At 46.3% G+C, this 25,107-nt stretch overlaps 1 protein-coding gene across 3 annotated transcripts in view; it reads right to left on the bottom strand.

The window, feature by feature from the left end:
* The window catches only part of Thrap3 (thyroid hormone receptor associated protein 3), a 40,247-nt gene extending 36,956 nt beyond the window's left edge, over positions 1–3,291 (bottom strand). For all 3 annotated transcript variants that reach the window (XM_048434427.3, XM_087904613.1, XM_087904614.1), the window contains exon 1: positions 3,166–3,291. The gene's annotated coding sequence lies outside the window, so the exon portion shown is untranslated. The remainder of the gene's footprint in view (positions 1–3,165) is intronic.
* Between the last annotated feature and the right edge of the window lie 21,816 nt (positions 3,292–25,107).

The following is a 25,107-nucleotide window of genomic DNA, read 5'->3' as shown; positions in this document are numbered from 1 at the left end:
GGTAATGAAACTTCCTAAATGACTTAAAGAAACACCATCACCTCAATGAACTACTCCATCAATTCCCTATTAATCCCACCTTTTTACTAAAATAGAGGGAAGCCAGTTATTTACCATTAACCTAAAAATAAGGGGGGGGGGCAAGTGATGGTGACGTACACCTTCAATCCCAGCACTCAGGAGGCAGAGGCAGGAGGATCTCTGTGAGTTCAAGGTCAGTCTGGTCTACAAGAGCTAGTTTCAAGGATGGGCTCCAAAGCTACAGAGAAACCCTGTCTTGAAAAAACAAAAAGTAAAAAATAAAGTAAAAAATAAAAGAAAAAGGAAACTAAAAAGGCAATAAAATTTCACAGATGTGTATTAATTTTAAAAATAAAAATTCTGGGGCTGGAGAGATGGCTCAGAGGTTAAGAGCACTGGCTGCTCTTCCAGAGGTCCTGAGTTCAACTCCCAGCAACCACATGGTGGCTCACAACCATCTGTAATGAGATCTGGTGCCCTCTTCTGGCCTGCAAGCATACATGCAAGCAGAACACTGTATATGTAATAAATAAATAAAAGTTTAAAAATAAATAAATAAATAAAAATTCTGGCAGGGAGGTGGTGGCACGCACCTTTAAACCCAGCACTTGGGAGGCAAAGGCAGGTGGATCTCTATGAGGCCAGCCTAGTCTACAGAGAAACCCTGTCTCAAAAAACAAAACAAAAGAAAACAAACAAACAAAAAGGACCCCTAATAAAATTGTCCTCAAGCATCAAAATAAATAATAAATATACAAATTTTGGAGGAATGTTTGGAGAGCACTTACTTGCTGCTCTTGAGAACCCAGGTTCAATTACCACACTTACAACCATCTCTAACTGCAGTCCCAGAGATGTGGCAGGACATGGTGTCTCGAGGACACCAGCAATGCATGTGGTGCACACACATACATACAAAACACTCACATACATAAAAATACACCTTTAAAAATATATATGGTTCAGTAATTCCAGCACTCAGGGAGGCAGAGGCAAACAGATCTCCGTGAGTTCCAGGGTAGCCAAAGATAACGATAATACACAGAAACCCTGTCTCCAAAAAAGTAATTTAAAAAAAAAAAAGAAAGAAAGAAACCGACTGAAGCACTAACAATTACCAAAACCCCACTCAAGTTGAATGGTGCTTAATCTGCAGACTAAAACACCAATCTTACTAAGTGTGACTGCTCACCTTGGTAGTCACTACCATTCAGGAGACAGAGGCAGGAGGAAAGGCCCTACCTAGACTAATTTCAGCCCTAGTCTCTAAGTCTCTAAAACTGGAGATCCGTCACAGCTGCTAAAAGGTATGAAAAACAGTTTCTTTCTCTCTTTTCTGAGATAGGGTCTCACTATGTAGTTCTGGCTGGTCTGGAACTCAGAGATCTGCCTGCCACTTGCCTTGGAGTGCTACAAATAAAGTGGAGAATCACCAATCCCAGCCAGAAAGCTCTTCATGCAGTTTATACTAAATGTCATCAAGCCAGAGTAATGGAGCTCGCCTTTGGGAGGCAGGGGAAGGCTGGGATCTTGAGTCCCAGCCCAGTCAGAGATACACAATGACACTCTGTCTTTTTTTTTGTAAGGGGGGGAATTTTTGAGACACTGTTCCATGTGTAGCTTTGGAGCTTCTCCTGGAATTCACTCTATAGACCAGGCTGGCCTCCAACTCAGAGATCCCCCTGTCTCTGCCTCCCTGGGAGTGCTGGGATTCAAGGCCTGCGTGGGCCAGCCACCACCACTGGGGTTGAGACCCCCGTCTTTAAAGAAAAAAAGGCAAAGAAACTGGGTGTGGTGGCAGAGGTAGAGGGTCAAAAGTTCAAGGCCAGTCTCAACTACTTACAGAATTTAGAGGCAAAAAAAAAAAAAAAGAAAGAAAGAAAAATTAAAAAAGCGACCATGCCTAAGCAGTTGCATTACTTCTTTTTGATGTCCCGGAAGTACTAACCAGGATACACATCTCCAAACAACTGAGTGAGCTCTGTTTTCCACAAGTTTCAAGGCATCAGCCATCTTAAACAGAATATACACATCGAACTCTCTATCGGGACAGACTACAACAGACAATATTTCCACAAACAAAAGTAGAAAAGGTCCAAAAAATGACAGTATGCTATACGGCCAGGCCCCGCAATCGAGACGCCTACTCACGGGTAACAGACGCTAAGTGATCTTCAGTTAGTCTCACTGAATCTTACAAAAATCCAATAAAGTTTTCAGCGCTATGCACTGCCATTTTAGAAAAAGAAAAAAAAAAACCTGAACTACCTGGAAGTGTAGACTGAAATTTAAAATCAAAAACTGGCAAAGCCCACTTTATTGGCTCTCTCCTGTAACGTCCTTGCCATCCATATTCCCGGCAGTTTTCCCTTCAATCCATTTCACAACCTCCCCGCTAACAGTGTACTTGCACCGATGGCTTCCAACTTCTGGGCCATCAGTGTGGAGGGCCAACTACCGCCGCCAAGCTCCACCCATTAAGGCTCAGAAGGGTAAAGAAAATGAAAAGCTGCTTAGGTGTGTAACACAACTGCTTCTTGTGAGCAGGACTCAAGCCAAGCGCCACCGGAACGCAAGTTAGCTTCACTTGCAACCCAAGGGAAAAAGTGGGAACACCATTTTTCCAATGGGAGATAAATTTGGATTATGCCTCTGGGCCACACGGCAGGAGGGGAGGGGGAAAACAAACAAGAAACGAAAATATTAAGATTTAGTGTATAGCGGCCACATGCGTCCTGGAAGACAGAACCAGGCCAATCGAGAGTAGGTGGGGGAAGGGCCTTTAAGAGTTCCCGGAAAAACAATTCAAATAATGGGGTTCGTCCGACCAGGGAAGGGGAAAAGGTGGAGTTGGTGGAAGGCGTCCCTCCCGCAGAGTGCAAAGAAGTTGGCGAGCGGTTCTAGAGAGAAGACGGCCGGAGCCTGTCGGACTAGGCCGGAGCGGAGGGAAGCGATGAAGGGCGGGGAGGGGGAGGAGTCGAGCGAGCAGGCCCGCTCGGAGCAGGCCCCAGCAGAGCGCGGGGTAGCCGCCGCACGCTAGGCCTTACCCTCGCCGGGGCCCAGCAGCCGCCGAGAGAAGAGAAAAGCCCACAAACATTGGGACCAGGAGAGGTGTCCTAACTCTCATCCGCCGCCGTCACTCACCTGGACCCGCCGAAGCGACGAGTAGTCGCAGTCTCGCAACGGCACAACCGGCCCGAACCTCGCCCCCGCCCGACAGCGCGCCCCGCGTCCCCGCTCTCCGACGACGGCGGCTACCGCCTCAGTCCGCTGACTCCTGGGAAATGTAGTTCTAGAGTCACTTCTCCTGACTCACCGGACGGCCTCTCGAACTCTATTTCCCAGAAAGCAAAGCGAACGTTGGACCCGCCGCTTTGCGTCACGAGCCCGCTGATCGAAGGTCACGTGGGGACTGCGCTGCGTCTCCTCCCCTCCCCCCCACAGCCTGTGTGGCCCTGAGGAAGAGGGAGGGAGGTGGACGGAAGGGGCGGGGGCCTTGCTGACGCCACTGCCCCCTCCATTTTGGAGCGGCTTCTCGGGAGAGTGAAGCAGGGCCTGAGCCCGACCCACTCGCCCGCCTTCCTGTGTCCTCGGGACTTCTCCCGCTCCTGGCTGGCGGCCACCAGGCGACTTGGCTTGCTTTCTCCACCATTCCTTCTCCCGCTTTGTGACCTTCAGCAAATCCTTTAGTATAAAATGAGATTCGTAATTCGTGTTTCATAGAGTTGTTGGGAGGCACTTAATGAGCACCTGGAGTCCCAAAAGCACAAGGGAAAGTGGAGAAGAGTTGTTTTGATCGTGTGACCTCGGGGGACTCGGAAGCCCGGCTGTACAGCTCGCTCCAACAGCCGCCTCCCATCCCGTTTCTTGACTGTGTGAGCCCAGAGAGGTTTTTGTTTTGTGTTTCGTTTTCGGAGGCAGGGTTTCTCTGTGCAGCCCTGGCTGCCCTGAAACTCACTCTGTAGACCAGGTCGACCTCGAACTCACAGAGATCCGCCCGCTTCCGCTTCGAATGTTGGTACCTTTTGAACAACAAACGGCCTGGAAAGTGAATTCCTGGAGTGTGCATTTCAGATGGTGTTTGGTTTTCGAAATAGGGTTTCTTTGTGTAGCCTTGGCTGTCCTGGAACTTGCGCTGGGAAAAAAAAAAGGCTGGCCTCGAATTCAGAGACACACCCGTCTCTGCCTCCCAAGTGCTAGATTTAAAGGCATGTGCCACCACCGCCCGGCTGATTTCTTTTTCTTTTCTTTTTTGGTTTTTCGAGAAAAGGTTTCTCTAGCTTTGGAGCCTGTCCTGGAACTAGCTCGTCACTGCCCGGCTTTCTTTTTTTTTTTCTTAACCTTAAATTTTAGGGTAGACTCTTCCTCTATATTCAAGGCAGTCCATACCCGAGGCAGCCTTTCCTCCTGTCTCAGTTTCCTGATTGCTGTGATCTCAGATGTGAGCCCCCAGGCTCTGTAAAACCCAAATTTAATCTGGGTTTTGCAGCCGGCCGGCTTCCTCTGCAGTTGCTGCCATAGTGAACTCTGCCCGTCAGAGTTCAAATATCACCTTTTCCATCGTGCATTTGCCAGCTACTCCACAAAGCATATGTGTTGTCCTCACCAGACTGAGCTCTTTGAGAACGGAGATGAGTTTTGATGGATTTCTGCACACACCAGGTCAAAGTACACAAAATACATATCCATAGTCTGCTGGCCATGAGAGAGATGCTGCCAAGCGCTGGTCGAAGCTCCCCGGCCTCAGCAGCATCCTTCCTCTGTGCTCACACTCTCCTCCTGGAGCATCTCCTAAGAGCAGCGTACTGTGTAGTAACCTCATGAGTCATTCGGTTTCAATTTAATTTTCAGCTCAGAGGTTTGCTGGGTGCCATGCCCAGTGCAAACTACTGCACACAGTGGTAACCTGGATGAGTATCATCTGGCCCAGATTATCCCATGGGTCCAGTTTTTTTTTTTAAAGATTTATTTATTTATTATGTACACAGTGTTCAGCCTCCATGTGTGCCTGCAGGCCAGAAGAGGGCACCAGATCTCATTACAGATGGTTGTGAGCCACCATGTGGGTTGCTGGGAATTGAACTCAGGACCTCCAGAAGAGCAGTCTGTGCTCTTAACCTCTGAGCCATCTCTCCAGCCCCCATGGGTCCAGTTTTAACCCTATCTTCTTATCCAGTCAGTCTCAGTGGATCCTCTCTCCTCCTCAGATCCACTGAGGTCATGTGACCTTTACATTATTCCATTCTTTGAGCCGTTTAACTTCTAAATGTTTGGGAGCCATTATGCACGCTGGATTCCCACAGGAATATCAAACTGTCTGTAACTGTGCTCTCCTTCCGCCCAGTAGAGCATTTTCTAATTGACTTGTAGTTATTTGTGTGTTAGCATTCTTCAGTTGGTTGGTGGTGGTTGTTTCTTCTTCTTCTTCTTTTTTTTTCCAAGATAGGGTTTCTCTGTGTAGCCCTGATGTCCCGGAGCTCACTCTGTAGACCAGACTGGCCTTGAACTTGGAGATCTGCCTCCCAAGTGCTGGAGTTAAAGGCATGGGCCACCACTGCCCAGCTCTTGTGTTTGCATTCTTTACTAGGCTTTGAACTCCTCGCAAAGGAAAGAACAATTTAGCACTCCTTTTAAAAAGTTTTCATTTTTCATGTATTTATATATAGAGTAGATGCACCCGTACCACAGCACACACTGGAGATCAGGACAACCTGTGAGAGTCAGAATCACTTCTCTCCTTCCATCGTGTGGTTCCAGGGATCAAACTTAGGTCATCAACTTGGCACCTCACTACTTGCCCTCCTCTTCAAAATTTTTAATTGTTTTATGTATATGGATGTTTGGCCACCACCATATATGTATGTCTGTTTCTCATGGACATGCAGTGCCTGGGGATGCCACAAGAAAGAGTGGGGAACCGGGCCATGTGGCGCACACCTTTAAACCCAGCACTCGGGAGGCAGAGGCAGGAGGATCTCTGTGAGTTCAAGGCCAGCCTGGTCTACAAGAGCTAGTTCCAGGACAGGCTCCAAAGCTACAGAGAAACCCTGTCTCAAAAAAAAAAAAAGAAGAAGAAGAAGAAGAAAGAAAGGAAGGAAGGATGGGGTTCCCCTGGGAATTGAACCTGGATTCTCTGGAATGGTAGACAATGGTCTTAACCACTAAGCCATCTCACCAGCCCCACCTCCCTTTTAAAGGTGGGGTCTCAGGGCTAGGGATGGGGTAGGGTCTCGGTAAGAGTGCCTGGTTAGCATCCACAAAACTCTGATTTCGGTCTCTAGTGCCTCAAAAACCTGGGTGGGCATGATGGTACACACTCTGGAGATAGCGTTAGAAGCAGGGAGATAAGAAGAAACAGCAAAAGTGAATTTGAGGAGCCTGGGTTACAAGAGACCCTGTCTTAAAATAAAAAGACGGTTTTACTAAGTAGTCCAAGCTGACCTGGAACTCAGAATTCACCTCCTGAGTGTTGGGATTACAGGGTTGTAATCCTAGCTGCATTAACTCCTTAAGCAAGTACCATGGGCTAGCGTCTTAGGGTTTCTATTGCTGTAATAAAACACCATAACCAGACTTGGGGAAAAAGGGTTTGTTTCAATTTACAACTCATGTGACACTATCTGTGAGGGAAGTCAACATAGGAACTCAAGGCATACAGAGATCAGGAGGTAGGACCTGAAGCACAGGCGTGGAGGTGTGCTGCTTACTGACTTGCTCCCAGCGGCTTACTCATCCTGCTTTCTGATCGTGCCAAAGACAACTTGAGCAGGGTTAGCATTTGCCCTCAGTGAGCTGGACCCTCCCACATCAATCATAAATGTACCACAGGCCAGTCTGGTGGGGACATTTTCCAGTGGAGGTTTGGTCTTCCCAAATGACTCTGGCTTACGTCAAGTGACATAAAATAGGTCAGCACAGCCAGGCTTTATGCTAGATGCTCAGAGAAAAAAAGGGTAAACTTATAAAATAACATTTAAAAATAAATTTTTAAAGATTTTCTAGCCGGGCAGTGGTAGTGAACAACTTTAAATCCCAGCCATCAGGAGGCAGAGGCAGGGGGGATATCTGTTAGTTCAAGGCCAGCCTAGTGAGTTCCAGGACAACCAGAGCTACACAGAGAAACCCTGTCCTGAAAACCAAAAAAAAAAAAAAAAAAAAAAAAAAAAAAGAAAGAAAGAAGAAAAAAGAAAGAAAGAAAAGGAAAGAAAAGAAACTGAGACACTGAGGTGGGAGGATTAAGGCAAGTTTGAGCTTAGCCTGACCTACATAGTGATTTCCAGGACTGTTATAGTAAGACCTTGTCTCAAAAGTAAATAAGTGAATTCAGGAAAATCCAAACAAAAAGAACAGTACAGGGGGCAGCCCTGTGGCCTCAAGTGCGTTTGAGGTCTGAATACCGCTAGCCCTGGCATCAACTCTGCAAAGCACAGCAAAACCACTGATTCCACTCAGTCCCACGTGTGTTAACAATGACCTATCACGTGCCCGTTTCATCTACAGCAAGCAGGCTTCCGGAAGGAAGAACTCATTTCCCAGTGCTCAGCAATGGATAAAGCACAAACTGGTAACAGTAGGTCCCTTTGGACTTTTCTGTGGTCCTTCCCTGCTTCTGGGAGTTTTCCTCCTGCTCCACCAGGTTAATGTCTCATCACAGAAACATACTGTCAGCTTGAAGTTCATTAACAACTTCATGCTGCTGTCCTTCCCTGCCTCCTTTTATGAAGAGGATATAAAGGCTAAGGTTTAGAAAGGCCAGGGAGATAGCCTGGGGACAGGCAGGGATACGTGCTGGAAGTCACACAACACAACGCACAGGCTTTGGTGTCCTACCTGAGTTGGTATTCCAGCCTTGACTACTTCTTTAGCAGAATGACTTCAGGCAAATGAGTCCTCTCTGGCCTCGGGTTAGTTTTCTCATGTAAAATGGGACAACTGGCGGGACTGCGGTGATGCACGCCTTTATTCCCAGCACTTGGAAGGCAGGGGGATTTCTGAGTTCGAGGCCAGCCAATCTATAGAGCGAGTCCAAGTACAGCCAGGACTTCACAAAGAAACCCTGTCTTGTAAAACAAAAAGCAAACAAAAAAATAGGACAACTGCCATACAAGATCCAGGCACCCCCTCAGTCATGTGACTTCACTCTAAAGCGGTTAAGAAGCATGAGAAGTTGCAAGAACTCTCTCTGGAAAGGCGGTCCCTTGCTGGTCACTTAAGTAGCCTAGAGCAGGACTTCTTACCTACTTCAGTGTACTGTGTTCGGGTTCCCTCCAGGTAAGCCAGGAAGTATTTTTTGAGGTCTAGGGGGCGAGTGTGTCCCCTCTCCCATCCTAGCTGTTTTCTCAGTTCAGAGCTGGTCTGCCAGTTGTCGGCACATGCACGCGGGATGATCTTTAATTTGTAATTTGTATTCCAGTCTCCTTGACGTGGGTGTGTTTCCTCCTTCCTGCCTGGGAGTAGGGACTAAGGTTGCTGAAGGCTTAGGGGCTGCCAGGCCAAAACCAGATGTTGCTAGGCACCAGAAGACATCTACCAGCTGAGGCTATTGTTTAAGGCCAGACTCCAGGAGACTTGGAGTTGGATTATTCCAGAGCCAACAAGGGCTTCCAGAGTGGTCTGTGTGTAAAGTTGAGTACACCCGTCTGAGAAAACCAACAGGAATCCAGCTGTCTCTGTCGCTGTCTCTGTCCTTGAGTAATAGAGGCATTGCATAGTTGTCAGTAGAAGAAAGAGTTCTCTCTTCAGAGTGGGTAAGCTATAGTTCATTCTGGGAGCAAACTGAATGACCATGGACGGGGAACACAGGTTTAGATCACCCCAAATTCCATGTTCCAACTTGGTAACAGTTTGAAGTTTTTATAGCAACAGAAGAAAGTCACAAATCAAGAGATGTTTCAAAACATTGGTGTAAATATCATGTAGGCAGTTACAGAAAAATGGGAAGATAGCCACTCTAGGCCTCAGATGCTATCTTTTGACGCTATTAGCCGTTAAGAAGTGGAAAGAAGGGCTTTGCTAGTACATTTCGAAAGATTTTATCTGCAAGTTACAGGATATTAGGTCAGACATAGACATGAGCAAGGAATGGGGGCTAAAGATAGCCCAGGATAATGAATCAGACTCTGGGCCTGCAACATTCCAACCCCTCCTCAATGCTGAAGTTTTAAGCCATTAATCGGCCATGTAGAAGTTTTTAAAAGGCTATAAGGATCTGGAGAGATGGCTCAGCAGTTACCAAAAGTTGTGCCAGGCGGTGGTGGCACACGCCTTTAATCCCAGCACTCTGGAGGCAGAGACAGACAAATCTCTATGAGTTCGCGACCAGCCTGGTCTACAGAGCTCCAAAACTACAGAGAAACCCTGTCTCGAAAAACAGAAGAAAAAGGAGGAGGAGGAGGAGGAGGAGGAGGAGGAGGAGGAGGAGGAGGAGGAGGAGGAGAAGAAGAAGAAGAAGAAGAAGAAGAAGAAGAAGAAGAAGAAGAAGAAGAAGAAGAAGGAGTTGTTGCTCTTGCAGAGGTCACAGGTTAGATTCCCAACACCCATATGTGGCTCACACCATCTATGGCTCCAATCCCATTCTGACCTCCAAGGGCACCAGGCATGTTCAAGCAAAACACCCATAGATATAAAACAATAAATCTGAAAAAACAAATTTAGCAAGAGGGTGATGGATGATACATGCCTTTAATCCCAGCACTCAGGAGGCAGGGTTCAAAGTCAAGTCTAATCTACAGAGCAAGTTCCAGGACAGCCAGGGCTATGCAGAGAAGCCCTGTCCCCCAAAATCAAAGAAGACTGATTAAACCAAGCAGATCCAGGAAGAAGGAGTTGGTTAACAATTAAGCCGCCCCCTAAATAGTTGAGCTGGAGAACTCCACAGGAATTACTGAACACTGTGCTTCAGAGGAATAGGGTGATGTAACGAATGCTGGGCACCTGGATCTTGCAAGACACATGTCCTGTTTCATATATGAGAAGAAAAGTCGCTTCCTGGAGTCACAAAGCTGAAAGCAATCAAGGGAGGATGGGGTGTAGTTCTTGGGTGGAGCACTTGTCTAATACTCTTGAGGCTCTTTGTTTAACAGGAAGAAGGAGGGTAAGGAGATAGGAAGGCTATGAATAGAAACACAGGTCTGACACCAAAACCTGTAAGTAAATTATAAATTTATAATCATGCCAGGCAGTGGTGGCACATGCCTTTAATTCCTGGACTCAGGAGGCAGAAACAGGTGGATCTCTGAGTTTGAGGTCAGCCTGGTCTACAGTACAAGTTCCAGGACAGCCTGGGCTACACAGAGAAACCTTGTCTCAAAAAAATAAAAATAAAAAAAGCAAAAACAAACAAGCAAACAAAAAACAACTTATATTCATAATTAAAATGTATCTAAAGGGTGCTGGAGAGATGGCTCAGTGGTTAAGAGCCGTGGTTGCTCTTTCAGAGGTCCTGAGTTCAATTCCCAACAACCACATGGTAGCTCACAACCATCTGTAGTGGGATCTGGTGCCCTCTTCTAACATAAATGTGTCCATGCAGAAAGAGCACTTGTATAAATTACATATCCAAAGATAACACTTGGTGCATCACTTCCTAATTATTTTACTATTTTTATTTTGTTTTTGAGACAGAGTTTTGCTATGCTGCTTGTGTGTGTGTGTGTTTTTATGATGGTATGCCATGTGTGTACATGCATGTGGAAGTCAAAAGAGGGTGTTGGACCTCCTTGAGCTGGGGTACCAGTGGTAGCTATCTGTTGTGGGAGTAACTTCCGCTGCCTCAACCAATAGTCGCTGAAGCACGAGCCCACAGTGCAGCGGGGAGCGACTTCCGCTCTGTCAGCCAATAGCTGCTGAAATACCAGCCCACTGGGGTGTGGTATATTTCTCTTTTAAAAAGAGACGCAGATCCGGATCAGGCTCTCTTGGTTCCGGCTCTTGGTTCTGGCTCTTGGTTCCGGCTCTTGGTTCCAGTGCTTGGTCCTGGCTCCTGCTCCCGGCTCCTGCTCCCGGCTCCTGCTCCAGCGACTAGGCTCCCTTCCTGATGGTTTATGGTGTATGTAAGTTTTACCCCCCAAAATAAATAACCCCTTAAAACATAACTGGTGTGGGATTGATTCGCTGATAATTAGTGCCCAGCGTTTGGTTTAAGAACCGCCCCACCCCCCCACCCCCAGCTCGGCATCCCAGGATACACAGGTCCGGACAGTCTCTGCCGGCTTACTTTGCCCTGTTCGGCACGGATTTTTAAATTTTTCCTTGCAACGTGAGTCAAAGAGCTCACAGCGCAAGCTCCCTTTGAAGTTCCAGCAAGCTGTTTGAAACCCCTGCCATCCGCCATAACTGATTAGGAGTGCTGCAAGCAGCTTGACCCTTAATCCCAGCACAGGGACACGGGGCCCAAAGCACTAGGCCTCTTTAGCAACAGCGCAGTGGCTGTGTCACGACCCTCTGCATCGGGTTGAACAGAGCAGCAGGGCCTTGTTTATTGCCTTGTTTATTGGCCACTAGAAGCTCTCTGACCTTTTGTAATCTGTGGATTTAACCTCTGGATTTGAGTGTATATATTCTAGAGTTTACTTCCTGAATCAACACCACTGCCACGTGGATTCAGGTGCGCCCCACCTCCTACTGGCAGGCAACGGTCATTACAGGTAAGATTTTTCTTTTCGGTTGAAAATACATACATACATACAAGTACAATTTCCTTTGATTGAAAATGTCAGAAAATATTACTATCCAAAAGTTCAATGGTTTTTTTAATTGCGCTATGGAGGATATTCTGAAGGATGTCTCAGATATTCTTCTTACTTTGTTATTCCTGGGATCTGTTGCTTTTCTGGTGTTTGGCTATTTTATAAGAAAGATGCAGTCCTTACAAACTGAATCTACAATGCTGAGGGCAGAGATTAAAACCTTAAGAACAATTCAGACTGATACCAACCTCCTCAAAAAAGGGTTTGGAGACTTCAAGGGAGAAACTAGATCAGAGTTTGGAGATTTCAAGGAGGAGACTAGATCAGAGTTTGGAGTTTTCAAGGAGGAAACTAGATCAGAGTTTGGAGTTTTCAAGGAGGAAACTAGATCAGAGTTTGGAGTTTTCAAGCAGGAGACTAGATCAGAGTTTGGAGTTTTCAAGCAGGAGACTAGATCAGAGTTTGGAGTTCTCAAGGAGGAGACTAGATCTTTGTTTGATATGACTCGGTCGACTGACCAAAATATCAAGAAGGTACAGTCTGATATTGCTTCTTTAGAAGGGAGCTTCACTGCTCTGGAGGAGGGGACAACCAAAATGACTCATAACCTCCAGTCCATGACTGTAAGTGCTGAAACATTAGCTGAGAGGATTATAACCACTGAATGTGAAAATCGGACTTTATCAAAAGGGTATGATAGATTAATTGACAGGATTTCCATACAAGAAGGCACAGTACATGCCATGAGGATTATGTCCAAGGAGGATATCATATCTCTAACGGACAAGCTCCACGCCTTGGAATTATCAATGAAGGCGATTGTGTCCAAGGAGGAAATAGTGTCTCTGACTGACAAGCTCCATGCCTTAGAATCGTTAATGAAGGCTTTGGAGCATAATACTGGACAGGAGATTCAGGACTTACAGAAGGCAATGGTGAGCAGATTTAATAAGATTGAGGAAATCGTAGACTCTGAACAGGAGCAAAAGGTAGAAAGGCAACCTTCACCTCAAAAAACTCTCAGTCTACATAGAGTTATACCTGCCTTTCCAGTAATAACATCAGAAAAGATAACCGGCTCCAAAAACCCTAAGGTCATTAAAGAACATACATGGGAGCCTATACGTATGAATGATCTGAAAGAATTTAAACAAGCAATTGTGAATTATGGACTACATTCATCCTTTGTTAGGGAGATGTTAAAATCCTGGGCTCTGAGCAACAGGGCCACCCCTCAAGATTGGAACCAGCTCACATCAGCTGTCCTCGAGAACGGACCTTTATGGCGTTTCAAATGCCTAATCAAACAAGAGGCCAGACTTTTACAACAACAAGAATCAGTGAAAGGAATTGAGGTTTCTCTAGATCAAATTCTAGGGGAAGGACCTTACTCTGATCCTCAGGAACAAGCTCTTTATGATGAAAACATTTTATCCATATGTGCTACAGCAGCTCTAAGGGCCTGGGACAGGGTTCAAGACTCAGGTCAGAGAGTAGAATCGTATGTCAGGGTCAAACAGGGTCAGAGAGAACCCTTTAGTGACTTTTTGCAACGACTAACTAAGGCTGTACAAATAGGAATACCTGATCCAGAAGCAAGAAATATAGTAATTGAGTCTTTGGCATATGAGAATGCCAATGTAGAAAATGCTGCGCTGTTTTAAAATGCCGGCTTTCTGGGCCGTCCTGCCAGGGCAATCTCTGACTCTTTCAGGCAGGCAGTCCGACTGAGTGTGGTCTGTGAGCAGAATGCTGCAGCTTGTTTGCTGGCAAGGACCTTGAAACGCCATAGAGTTGTGGCAGTGAACACATCTCTGGCTGGTATCTCAGCCATGAGGCTGGAAAGTTAAGAAATGGGCTGGATCCAGCCGTCAAAGCCACGGCTTTAATCTTCTCCTTAAAGACTCATGTAGTCAAAAAAGAGAGAGAGATACAGTAAAGAGAGGTTCAAAGATGAAGAAAACCTCTAAAGAGTTTACAGTGTGTTAAAAATATATGCAGGTTAAAGGTTAAAGTCATTAAAAATAAAAAAGAAAGAAAGGGAGAAATAGGGTGTGGTGGTACACACCTTTAATCCCAATGCCTGGGAGGCAGAGGTACATTGACCTCTGAGACTTTAAGGGACAGAGGTAGTTGACCTCTGTGACTTCAAGGTGTGGTAGCACACACCTTTAATCCCAATGCCTGGGAGGCAGAGACAGATCTCTGAGTTCAAGGTGTGGTAGCACACACCTTTAATCCTAGCACTGGGGAAGCAGAGACAGAAGGATCTCTGTGAGTTCAAGGACAGCCTGGTCTACAGTGTTATTCCAGGACAAAGATATATAGAGAACCTGTCTCAAAAAGTAAAAGTAAAAATAAAAGAAATAGAGGTTAAAGTAAAGCCACACAAAGATGGAAAATGCACAGAGAATCTTGATACTGTATGTCATTATGCTCTCTTTGAATTGTTTGAATGCTGAGGCAGGAGCAACAGCTGCTAAAAGACTTTTGTTTATAAATGCTGCTGAACTAACCCAAGATAGGTATTTTGAAAATACCTTGGCTTCAAAACTGAAGTCAAAAGGTTTGTTACTTTGGAGAAGAGATTTTGCTTTTGTTTCCACAGAAAATGAGAGGCTATGGATTCATTCTGAGTTAAGAAAAATCAAGTTCCATCAAGGGAGGCCACCTGAGAAATCTCCAACAGGAACAGATGGCCCAGATGTCTGAGTTATACATCCAGAACAGATTCAAGACTGCTGCCTGAGATGATCAAGACTCACAGGATACTTCAGTCAGGACTTGATTATAACTCTAAATTTTCTTTAGGTCCCCATAAGATCATCAGCACCCCCAACCAGCAGGAAGTAGCCTGAAATACTATGCCCACATTCCCAACAAATGGACTATGGGTATTTTCCTTTGTTTAAAAAAAAAAAAGAGGGAAATGGTGCGGGAGAATTGTCTGTATTCTGTCAATCATGTATTTTAATAAAACGCTGATTGGCCAGGCAGGAAATATAGGTGGGTCAACCAGACAGGAAGTAGAGGCGGGGCAATGAGAATAGGATAAGGCTAGGGAGGAGGAAACTCCCTTAGCCACTCCTGCGCAGACCACTGGAGAGGAAACATGAAAGCTGCCCAGCTAGAAAAGGTACTGAGCCATTATGGCTAACATAGATAATGATAATGGATTAATATAAGTTACAAGGACTAATAATAAGCCTGACCTATTGGGCCAATCAGTTTATAATCTTATGGAGTCTTGTGTGTGATTTTCTTTGGGGCCTGCCTGCTGTGGAGTACCGGGCGGGACAGATACCCCAACAAGCCGGCCCTCATGTTACAGCTATCCCAGGATGGGCGCTGGGAACTGAACTCAGGTCCTGTGTGGAGTCAGTTCTCTCCTTTCACCATGCGCATCCTGGGGATCAGACTCAGGTAGTAAAGCTTGTTAGCAGGCTCCTTTACCATAGAGCCATCTCAGTGGCCCTCCTTATTGCCCTGTTATCAATTACTTCTGCAATTTGAGACAGGGTCTCCTTATATATCCCAGGCTGGCTGGCCTTGAACCAGCATCTTCCTATCTCTGGGATTATAGGGATTATAGGTGTATACCACTAGCCTGGAATTATCAGAACTCCTGATACTGTTCACTTGTAGATGGTGTGACTCCTACACAGGTACTATACTATGTTCACCTCTTCCCAGCCCCACCCATAGTAACTTCAGGCTAATAGTTTGACATTGGCTGTGGAGACTGGGGACTTCTACAAACCTTGTCCTGGAAAGCACCCTGCCCCCCATCATCTGTATGCAGCCACTAGCACTTGTGAGCTCCCAAACCTCAAACCTCACTGTGACTGAGTTTCCCAGCAGCCTGCGCAGCAGTTTCCAGTAGACCAACCGATTTACAATGACTGAAGGAGATTAAAAACAGCTGAAGCTGACCATGACCACCTCATTGGCCTACTTTTGGGGGGGGGCTCACCACCCAACTCCCAAATAAATCACACATGGAGGCTTATTCTTAGTTTTGAATGCCTGGCCTTAATTTGACTTGTTTCTTGTCAGCTTTTCTTAAATTGTCCCAACTACCTTTTGCCTCTGTACTTTTATCTTTCTCTATTTCCGTATGTCTTTCTTTACTTTCTTTCTCTGTGGCTTGCTGGGCAGCTGGGTGGCTGGGCCCTGATACCCCCATCTCCCACTTCTCTCATTGCTCCGCCTCTTCCCTGCTTCACCTGTTTATTCTCTCTGCCTGCCAGCCTCGCCTATCCTTGCTCCTGCCTTGCTATTGGCCATTCAGTTCTTTATTAGGACTATCAGGTAAATATTAGGTAGACAGGCAAAGTCTTCACAAGAGTTAACAAATACAGCATAAACAAAAGTAACACCCCTTAGCCGGGGCGGTGGTGGCACACGCCTTTAATCCCAGCACTCAGGAGATAGAGGCAGGCGAATCTCTGTGAGTTCGAGGCCAGCCTGGTCTACAAGAGCTAGTTCCAGGACAAGAAACATACCTTAAAATAATGTTCCCCAGAAAATTTATGTTTGTTGCTATAAGCACCTTATACACACACCCAGGGCTCATCTTTCTTCTCTGAAAGAACATGTCCCAGTACATCCCAGAATGCACTGCTATCCTTTCCAGATGGAATGAAAATAGGCTCTTGGTCTGGCAGTGGGGGCATGAACCTTTAATCCCAGCACTTGGGAGGCAGAGTAGGCAGATTTCTAAATTTGAGATCTGTCTGGTCTACAGAATGAGTTTCAGATAGCCAGGGCTACACAGAGAAACCCTGACTTGGAAAACAAAACAAAAAATAATAATCCAGCTTGGATGTTGTTTGTTTTGTTTTTCGAGACGGTTTCTCTGTAGCCCTGGCTGCCTGGAACTAGCTCTATAGATCAGATAGACCAGGCTAGCCTCAGACTCACAAAGATGCACTTGCCTCTGCCTCCCGAGTGCTGGGATTAAAAGCGTGCACCACCAATGCCTGGCCAGCTTGGGTTTTGCACTGCATAGTTGTTGGCATGGAACAGCTCTCTCTTCAAAGGGGATAAGGTATAGTTTACTCTGGGAGCAAATACGAATGACCATGGAGAGTTCTGTGGCAGAGCCTTCTCAGGGACATCTGAGATCTGGAGATGGCTTTGTATCTGTTTATTTGTTTTTATAGATAGGATTTATTGTGGCTTACACTTCCAAAGGGATTGAGTCCATCACAGCAGAGAAGGCATAGAAGCAGAAGTGTGAGGCTGACCCAGGCCTTCAGGAAGTGGAGAGATCGCATTTATCTCTACACAGGAAGCAGTGAAGGCTTGAGACACTTTGGTTCTTGTGGCAATAGGAGTGTGGAGGGCAAACGCCTTGCGTGTGGTCTGTAGAGGATGAACAGCCTTCTCTCCTGACCTAAGAATATCCTGTTCCAAAGTCAATAGGACCGGAGACACTAGGACCCGAATGCAGTGAAGAGAAACTCTGACAAGGGAAATCTTAGAGGACACGAGGCCGAGGGTCACCGATCTGTATTTACTGACCCCCTTCCCCCTGCAACAACATCCATTTTTTTTCCAACTCTTATTTAGTCTCTGACCTGCTTCTGTTGTCCGTCTCTTTGGTGATGTCCCTGTTTGTTCTTCTGTTTATCTGGTCTCTGTTTCTCACTCTGCATTTTGCCGTGTGTTCTGGTAGGATCCTTGTGATGAGGCTAACGTAAGCCTTGGGCATGAGCACTCCTCACCCACTGAAATTGCTCCAGCTACCTTTGCCTGGGAGCTGGGCCAAGTGGCAGGCAAAGTGGGTGGGTGAAAACACAAAGAACCTGGAAGGTCTCCACTCTTCCCATCCACCCCATCTTTCCCTAACCGTGAGGGCCCTCTGAGAGGCCTGGCACTGTAGCCAGGCTCACAACCCCAGGACCTAGAACTGTGCCCTCCACGCCCTCTTCATTGACCACCACCCCCCCGCCCGCCCGGATACACACACACACACACACACACACACACACACACACACACACCAACACACCAGCTCTCTGAATTCCTCATTCAGCCTAGTCCAATAGCTGTTACAAACAGGTGGAGACAAGCTAGCTTCTCGATCTTGGCCCCACCCTGGGTGGCAAGTGACACCAAACTCATGGCTGCCACTGAGCCTAGTATCCTCTAGAGTCAAAAGACCTAAGGCCTGTGACCTCTACCCTGGGCCTAGTTCTCAGAATCCAGAGTGCAGTGTCTAGAGCAAGGACATGGTTGAATCCCAGGATTTGCTGTGCAGCCTAGTAATCCGTCCCTGTCGTTCCTCAGGGCCTGCCTTCAGAGCAGCCTGCTCCGGTCCTCTCCCTCATCTCCTGACAGGTCCTAGTGGCTTAGGCTAATGGGGTCCAGGGGCAGGTACTCAGCAAGGCCAGGGTCCTATAACCAACGCTGTACATATTCTACTATTGAGCTAAACCCTAGCCTCCAAGGACTTCTGAAGTGCAATTTTATTCAAATGAGAATTAAAGGTTAAAAACTGGGGAAAGGGGTACACACTTTAACCCCAGTACCCGGGAGGCAGAGGCAGGCAGATCTCTGTGAGTTCAAGGTCAGCCTGGTCTACAGAGTGAGTTCCAGGACAGCCAAGGTTACACTAAAAAAGGCCCCTGTTTTGGGGCTGGAGAGATAGCTCGGTGGTTAAGAGCACTGACTGCTCTTCCAGAGGTCCTGAGTTCAATTCCCAGGAACCACATGGTGGCTCACAATCATCTGTAATGAGATCTGGTGCCCTCTTCTGGCCTGCAGGCATGTATATATACACTGTATATGCAATAAATAAATATTTTTTAAAAAACCCTGTTTTAAAAACAAAACAAAACAAAAAACTGGGAATGGGTAGGGTTGCTGGGTTGTAAGATATAGGATTCTAATATGGGCAATGGTGGCCCAAACCTTTAATTCCAGCACTCAGGAGGCAGAGGCAAGTGGATCTCTGTGAGTTCAAGGCTAACCTGGTCTATAGAGCTAGTTCCAGGATAGACAGAGAAATTTTGCCTCAAAAAACAAAACAGATACAGGATTTTGGGTTCAGTAAAGTAGAAAAGTACTTTTTTTTTACTTTTCGGAAAAAACCTTCCCCCCACTTTTCATGAAAGTAACAAATGATTTTTTGTTGTTGTTGTTTGTTTTTCAAGACAAGGTTTCTCTGTGTAGCCTTGGCTGGCCTGGAAGTTGCTCTGTAGACCAGGCTGGCCTCAAACTCACACAGATCAGCCTACCTCTGCCTTCCCGGTTCTGGTTTGAGCCACTATACTCAGTTTAGAGTTTTGTTTTGTTTTTTAAAGATTTACTTATTGATTATGTATACAATGCTCTGTCTGCATGTATGCCTGCAGGCCAGAAGAGGACTCCAGATCTCATTATGGAAGGTTATGAGGCACCATATGATTGTTGGGAATTTAACTCAGGACCTTTGGAAGAGCAGCCAGTGCTCTTAACCTCTGAGCCATTTCTCCAGCCCCCAAGATTTTCTTTAATTCAAGTATATCCAGTCCGTGGTTGTGCACACCTGTATATCCACACTTGGGAAGCAGAGGTAGGAAAATCTAAAGTTCAAGGCCAACCTGAGGTCTTAAAAAAAAAAAGTCTAGGCATGGTAGCACATACCTTTTACCCTGGCACTCAGGTGAGAGGGGCAGGCAGTTCTCTGTGAGTTGTGACTAGCCTGGTCTACAAATCAAATTCCAGCTTATCTAGAACAGCCCAAACTGGCCTTGAATTTGAAATTCTCCTGAAGATTCTCCTAGGGTCCTGAATACCAGGATTACTTCTCTGTGCCATCATGTCTACCTGGAGCACTTGGGATGTTGCTTTTTGTTTGTTTGTTTGTCTCTTGGAGGCAGGTTTCTCTGTGTAGACCTGGCTGTCCTGGGACTCACTCTGTAGACCAGGCTGGCCTCGAACTTAGACATCCACCTGACTTTGTTTCCCGAGTGCTGGGAGTAAAGGTGTGCGCCGCCATGGCCCAGCAGAGCGCTTGTAAAGTGTCCAGTTCTGCAGTCCTAGTGAGGAACCATCAATCTGTTCCACGGTTTTTGTTCTTTTTTCTTTCTAGTAGCTATAGGTGAGGACACAGGGAATGTATCTAACACTGCTCACATTGGGGATAGGACAACTTCAGAAGATCTATTTTCTTTGATTATTTTCACTTGAATTTAAATTTTTATTAGTGTATGAATGTTTTGCGTGCGTGTATGTCTGTACACCACATGCATGCAATACCAGAGGTAACCAGAAGAGGGCACTAAATCCTCTAGAACTGGAGTTAAAATATGAGCTGCCCTGTAGGTATAGGGATTGGTACACAGATCCTCTTAACTGCTGAGCCATCTTCCTACCCCTTATTTTATTTATTATTGTGTGTGTACATGGGTGTGCCTACCATGGCTTGCGTGTGGAGGTCAGGATAATTTGTGGAGTCCGTGCTCTCCTTTTACCTTCATGTGGGTCTCAGGGATAGAGTTCAGATTGCCAGATTTCATGGCTCATCTTTACCAGCTGAGCTTTCTCATTGGCATTCTTTCTACTTAAAGAAAGATTTATTTGTGTCCAGGATGGTGACATACACTTTTAATCCCAGTCCTTGGGAGGCAAAGGCAAGTGGATCCCTGTGAGTTAGGCTAGCCACGGCTACAGAGTAAGAGCCTGTCTCAAAAGAATTTTTGTTTGTTTGTTTGTTTATGTGTGAGAGGGTGCAGGTGCGCTACACAGTCCAGGATGGAAGTCAGTTCTCGCCCTGACCCTTGCTAAGCTAGGGCCTCTTCTGTTTCTGGTGCTGTGATGTGTTTTCTGGGCTAGGTGGCCTAAAAGCTCTTAGGAACTGTGTCTCTACCTCCAATCTTGCTTACAAGTGCTGAAACAACAGATACATACAACTGCGTTGGGTTTTTTTGTTTGTTTGTTGTTTTATTTTTATTTATTTATTTTGAGACAGGATTTCTCTGTGTATTCCTGGCTGTCCTGGAACTCTCTCATCACAGAGATCTACCTGCCTCTGCCTCCTGAGTGCTGGGATTAAAGACCTGTGTCACCACCGCCTGGCAGCACTGGACTTTTTAGGTGGGTTCTGGGAATAGAAAGTTGTTCTCTGACCTCCACAGAGAGGCCACGGTATGCTCACACGGCTAGAGCTTCGATCTGCTGAGCCATCTCCCTAACCTGGCTTAATTTAACCTCTTCCGTAGGACTCAGCATTACTGCGGATTGGGGGTGGAACCTGGAGACTCTCTGACCGCAGCTTCATCCCTGCCCTCTTGCCTCCAGCCTGGCCACCCCTGTCCACACTGGCTTCTACTTCTCTTTCCCCACAGTCGGTTTTCTGCAGTGGCAGTTTCTTACCATGCAGGAGAGAAAGCAAGCTTCCTGCCTCTCTTCTAGGATACGTGGCAACATCTTCCCCTTCCGTGCGGTGCCCAGCAGAAACTCTGGTAGCCTGCGCACGTCCAGGCTCTGTAGCCTCTTCTGGCTGCCATTGTGTCTCTGTCTGTCTATTGCACAGGGACAGAGCCTACTGCATGCCAACACTTGACATGGGAAGGACGATGTGGATTGCCAGACGGGATCATTTATGCTGCTATGACTCACATTCTGGCAGAGGAGCATTGCGAGGCAAACAGTGACAAGGAGGTGCTTGTGGTCCTAGGGTGATTCAGGACACTGGGGTCTTAGGGGGCCTCCTAGAAGAAGGGTGAGTTAAGATCTGAGCCAAGCACCGGGGACAGGCAGGTAGTGTCCAGTTACAGGGACAGATCGTCAAAGGTTTTGAGACTTGGAGGGAAGTCTTCGTGAGCATATGAAGTGTGCATACGTGTGTGCAGACACACGCTGTAGCACGTGTGGAGGTCATTTGAAGAGTCTGTTCTTATTGTTCACCTTGTTTGAGACAGAGTCCCTTCCTTGTTCATTCCTGCATATTCCAGAGTAGCTGGCTGGCTGTGAGTTTCCAGGGACCTTCCTGCCTCTGCCTCCACTCTTACCATAAAAGCAATATGATTTTAGATGGATGTTTGTAACATGAGGGCCGGCTTGTTGGGGTATCTGTTCCCGCCCGGTACCCCACAACCGGCAAGTCCCAGAGAAAATCAATCACACAGAGATCTCTATAAGTTATAAAGCTGATTGGCCCATTAGGTCAGGCTTCTTGTTAACTTTTATAACTTATGTTACCCCATTATCCTTATCTATGTTAGCCACACGGCTCAGTAGCTTTTTCAGCTGGGCAGGTTACATGCTGTCTCTTCGGTGGTCTGCACAGGAATGCCAGAGGGAGCTTCCCAGAATACTCCCAGTCTCTTTGCTCCACCTCTACTTCCTGTCTGGCTTTCCTGCCTATACTGCCGCCTGGTCAATCAGCGTTTTATTAAAATATGATTGACAGAATACAAATAATTCTCCTGCACCAGATGTTCTACTGTGTCCAGCCTTAGTATGGATTCTGGGGCTTTGAACTCTAGGATCTGACGCTTTCAGGGCAAGCACTTTGCCCATTGAGCTATTGTCCCAGTCCCTGTCCAGGGATCTTGAGTCCAGCATGGTGGGAACATACAGGTAAGAAGCCCATGGATTCTACTCCATCTGCCAGCCTTTTATTCTGAGGGCAGTGAGGATGGTGGGAGGGATCTAAGGAGTGACCCCAGGCGTCCTGTGGACATAGTGCAGAGATTAGACTGGAGAAGCCCTGGTGCTCTTTCTAGGACGGTAGAAATGATGGCCCCCTGGATTAGGTGATGACCCCGGAGACAGACTCAGCTGAGGTGACACAGGAACAAGGGTGATTCCCTAGTCTGGCTTAGGTGGCTAGTGACTTCTGGTCCTATTCTCTGGAAGGGACTTTTTAAGTTCAGACTTGAGTTAAGAGTTCTGAAAAGACCTTCAAGCCAGCCTTTAACCCCAGCACTAGGGAGGCAGAGGCAGGCCAATCTCTAAATCTAAGGCTGTCATGGTCTACATAGTGAGTTCCGGGGTTCCAGGACAGCCAGGAATACACAAAGAAACCATACATCCAGCAGGAAGAGATAACCTATTATATGGACTGGGAATTTTTTGGGGGGCGGGGTACAGTTGAGACAGAGCCTCAACTGTGTGGCCTGAAATGCTCTTTGTAGACCAGGCTGTCCTGAACTCACAGAGATCTATTTGCCTGTCTCCCGAGTGCTGGGACTAAAGGCGTGAACCACCACACCTGCCTGGCCTGTTCTTATACAGTGGGATTCTATTTGTGGGCTGGTGATATGGCTCAGCAGCTAAAAATGCTTGCTGAGTAAGCCTAGTGACCTCAGTTTGATCCTCAGAATCCATGTAGATGAGAAGAATTTTCTTCTCATAAAAGTTCTCTGCTCTTTGTACATGTGTCTTGGAAAATGTGAATGCTCATGTATGTGCAGCACACATGTACAATGCACATATACAGAGTAATAAATAATTTTTGTTTTGTTTTGTTTTAAGATAGGCTTTCTCTGTATAGCCCTGGCTGTCCTGGAACTAGCTCTTGTAGACTTGGCTGGCCTTGAACTCACAGAGACCTGCCTGCCTCTGCCAAGTGAGTGCTGGGATTAAAGGTGTATGCTACCACTGCCCACTTAAGAAATAATTTTTAAATGATTCATTTTTTTATTTTATGTGCATTGATGTTTTACATGTATGTATATTTATGTGAGGATGTCGGATCCCCTAGAAGTAGACGTAGCGGCAGTTTGTGAGCTGCCGTGTGGATACTGAGAATTAAACCCAGTCCTCTGGAAGAACAGCCAGTGGTCTTAACAACTGAACCATCTTTCCAGCCTCAATAAATACTTTTTAAAGACAAAGTCTCATCTATATATCCCTGGCTAACCGGGAATTTACAATAACTTTCCTGCCTCTGCCTGCTAAGTGCTGGGATTAAAGGCATGTGCTACCATGCCCAGTTACAAAACCTAATTTAAAAGTGAGCAAAGGGCCGGGTGGTGGTGGTGTACCCCTTTAATCCCAGCACTCAGGAGGCAGAGACAGGAGGATCTCTGTGAGTTTGAGGCCAACCTAGTCTACAAGATCAGGAAGCAGACGCAGGTGGATCTGTCGAGGCCAGCCTGGTCTACAGAGGGAGTCCCAGGACTGGCTCCATAGCTACTGGGAAACCTTGTCTCAAAAAAACAAAAACAAACAAACAGACAAAAAACTATGGTACAGCAAAACATTGTGAGTTGCTTCTTTGTGCCCAGTGGAGTATCTGGCAGCATTAAATGGGTTTACAGGGATATGCAAAGGTTAGTGCCTTTGCCCATTGCCAGAGTAGGAGTATAAAGTGTCACAGTTGCTATGCAAAAGGGTATGGCAGTTCCTCAATACATTAAAATTAGAATTGCCATATGATCCAGTGATTCCACTGTTGGATGTATGCCCAAAAGACCTGAAGATCAAGGACTCAAACAGACTTGGGTACCCACATTCCCAGCTGTACTGTTCTCAGCAGCCAAAGGGGAGGAACAATCCCGTCCACAGAGGAAAGAGAAGGCAAGATGTTACCTCATACCTGAAAAGACTTAAAGAGGAAGGAAATTCCAATATAAGCTACAATATGGCCAAAGTGTGAGCAAATTATCCTAAGTGGAATTAACCAGTCATGAGATATTGTGTCAATCTACTTGTCTAAGAAGCCAGAGTTGTCAGATGGTGACAGCACCCACCTTTAATCCCAGCACTGGGAAGGCAGAGGCAGATAATCTCTGAGTTTGAGGCAGCCTGGTCTACAGAGTGAGTTCCAGGACATCCAGGGCTACACAGAGAAACCCTGTCTCAAAACAAACAAACAAACAAACAAACAAAAAAACGAAAACGAAAGGAAGCCAGAATTACCAGGCATGGTGGTTCAAGCCTGTGATCCTAGTATTTAAGCAGACTAGTGTTTAGTGGATTTGAAGTTGGAGTCTAGCCTGGACTTCATGGAGACCTTGATGTTTAAACAGTTCCTCAGAAACAAACAGTAAGGGCTAGGGAGATAGCCAAGCAGTAACATATAAGGTCCTGAGCTCAGGTCCCCATCATCCATATAAAAAGCTGGACACAATGGCAGGATGCACGTCTGTGACCCCAAGTTTGGGGGCAGAGAGATGAGGAACCTGGGAACCAGCCACCCAGAAAGACTAACTGAAAGGGTGTTCTCTCCGCTACTGGACAGTCTCAAAAAATAAGATGAATCTGGGCATGGTGGTGTATACCTTAAATCCCAGCACTGGGGAGACAGGCAGGAGAATCTATATAAGTTTGAGGCCAGCCTGGTCTACAGAGCGAGTTCCAGAGAAGCCAAGGTTACATAGAGAGACCATGTCTGAAAAACAAAACGAAAGAAAAAAAAAAACAACAAAAACGAAGGGAAGCTATAGAGGAGACACACGAT

This window comes from Myodes glareolus, chromosome 3 (genome assembly GCF_982192425.1).
Source record: "Myodes glareolus chromosome 3, mMyoGla1.1, whole genome shotgun sequence".
Classification (NCBI taxonomy): domain Eukaryota; kingdom Metazoa; phylum Chordata; class Mammalia; order Rodentia; family Cricetidae; genus Myodes; species Myodes glareolus.
Note: the sequence above shows the minus strand (reverse complement) of the source record. Positions and strands in the feature narration are given on the sequence as shown.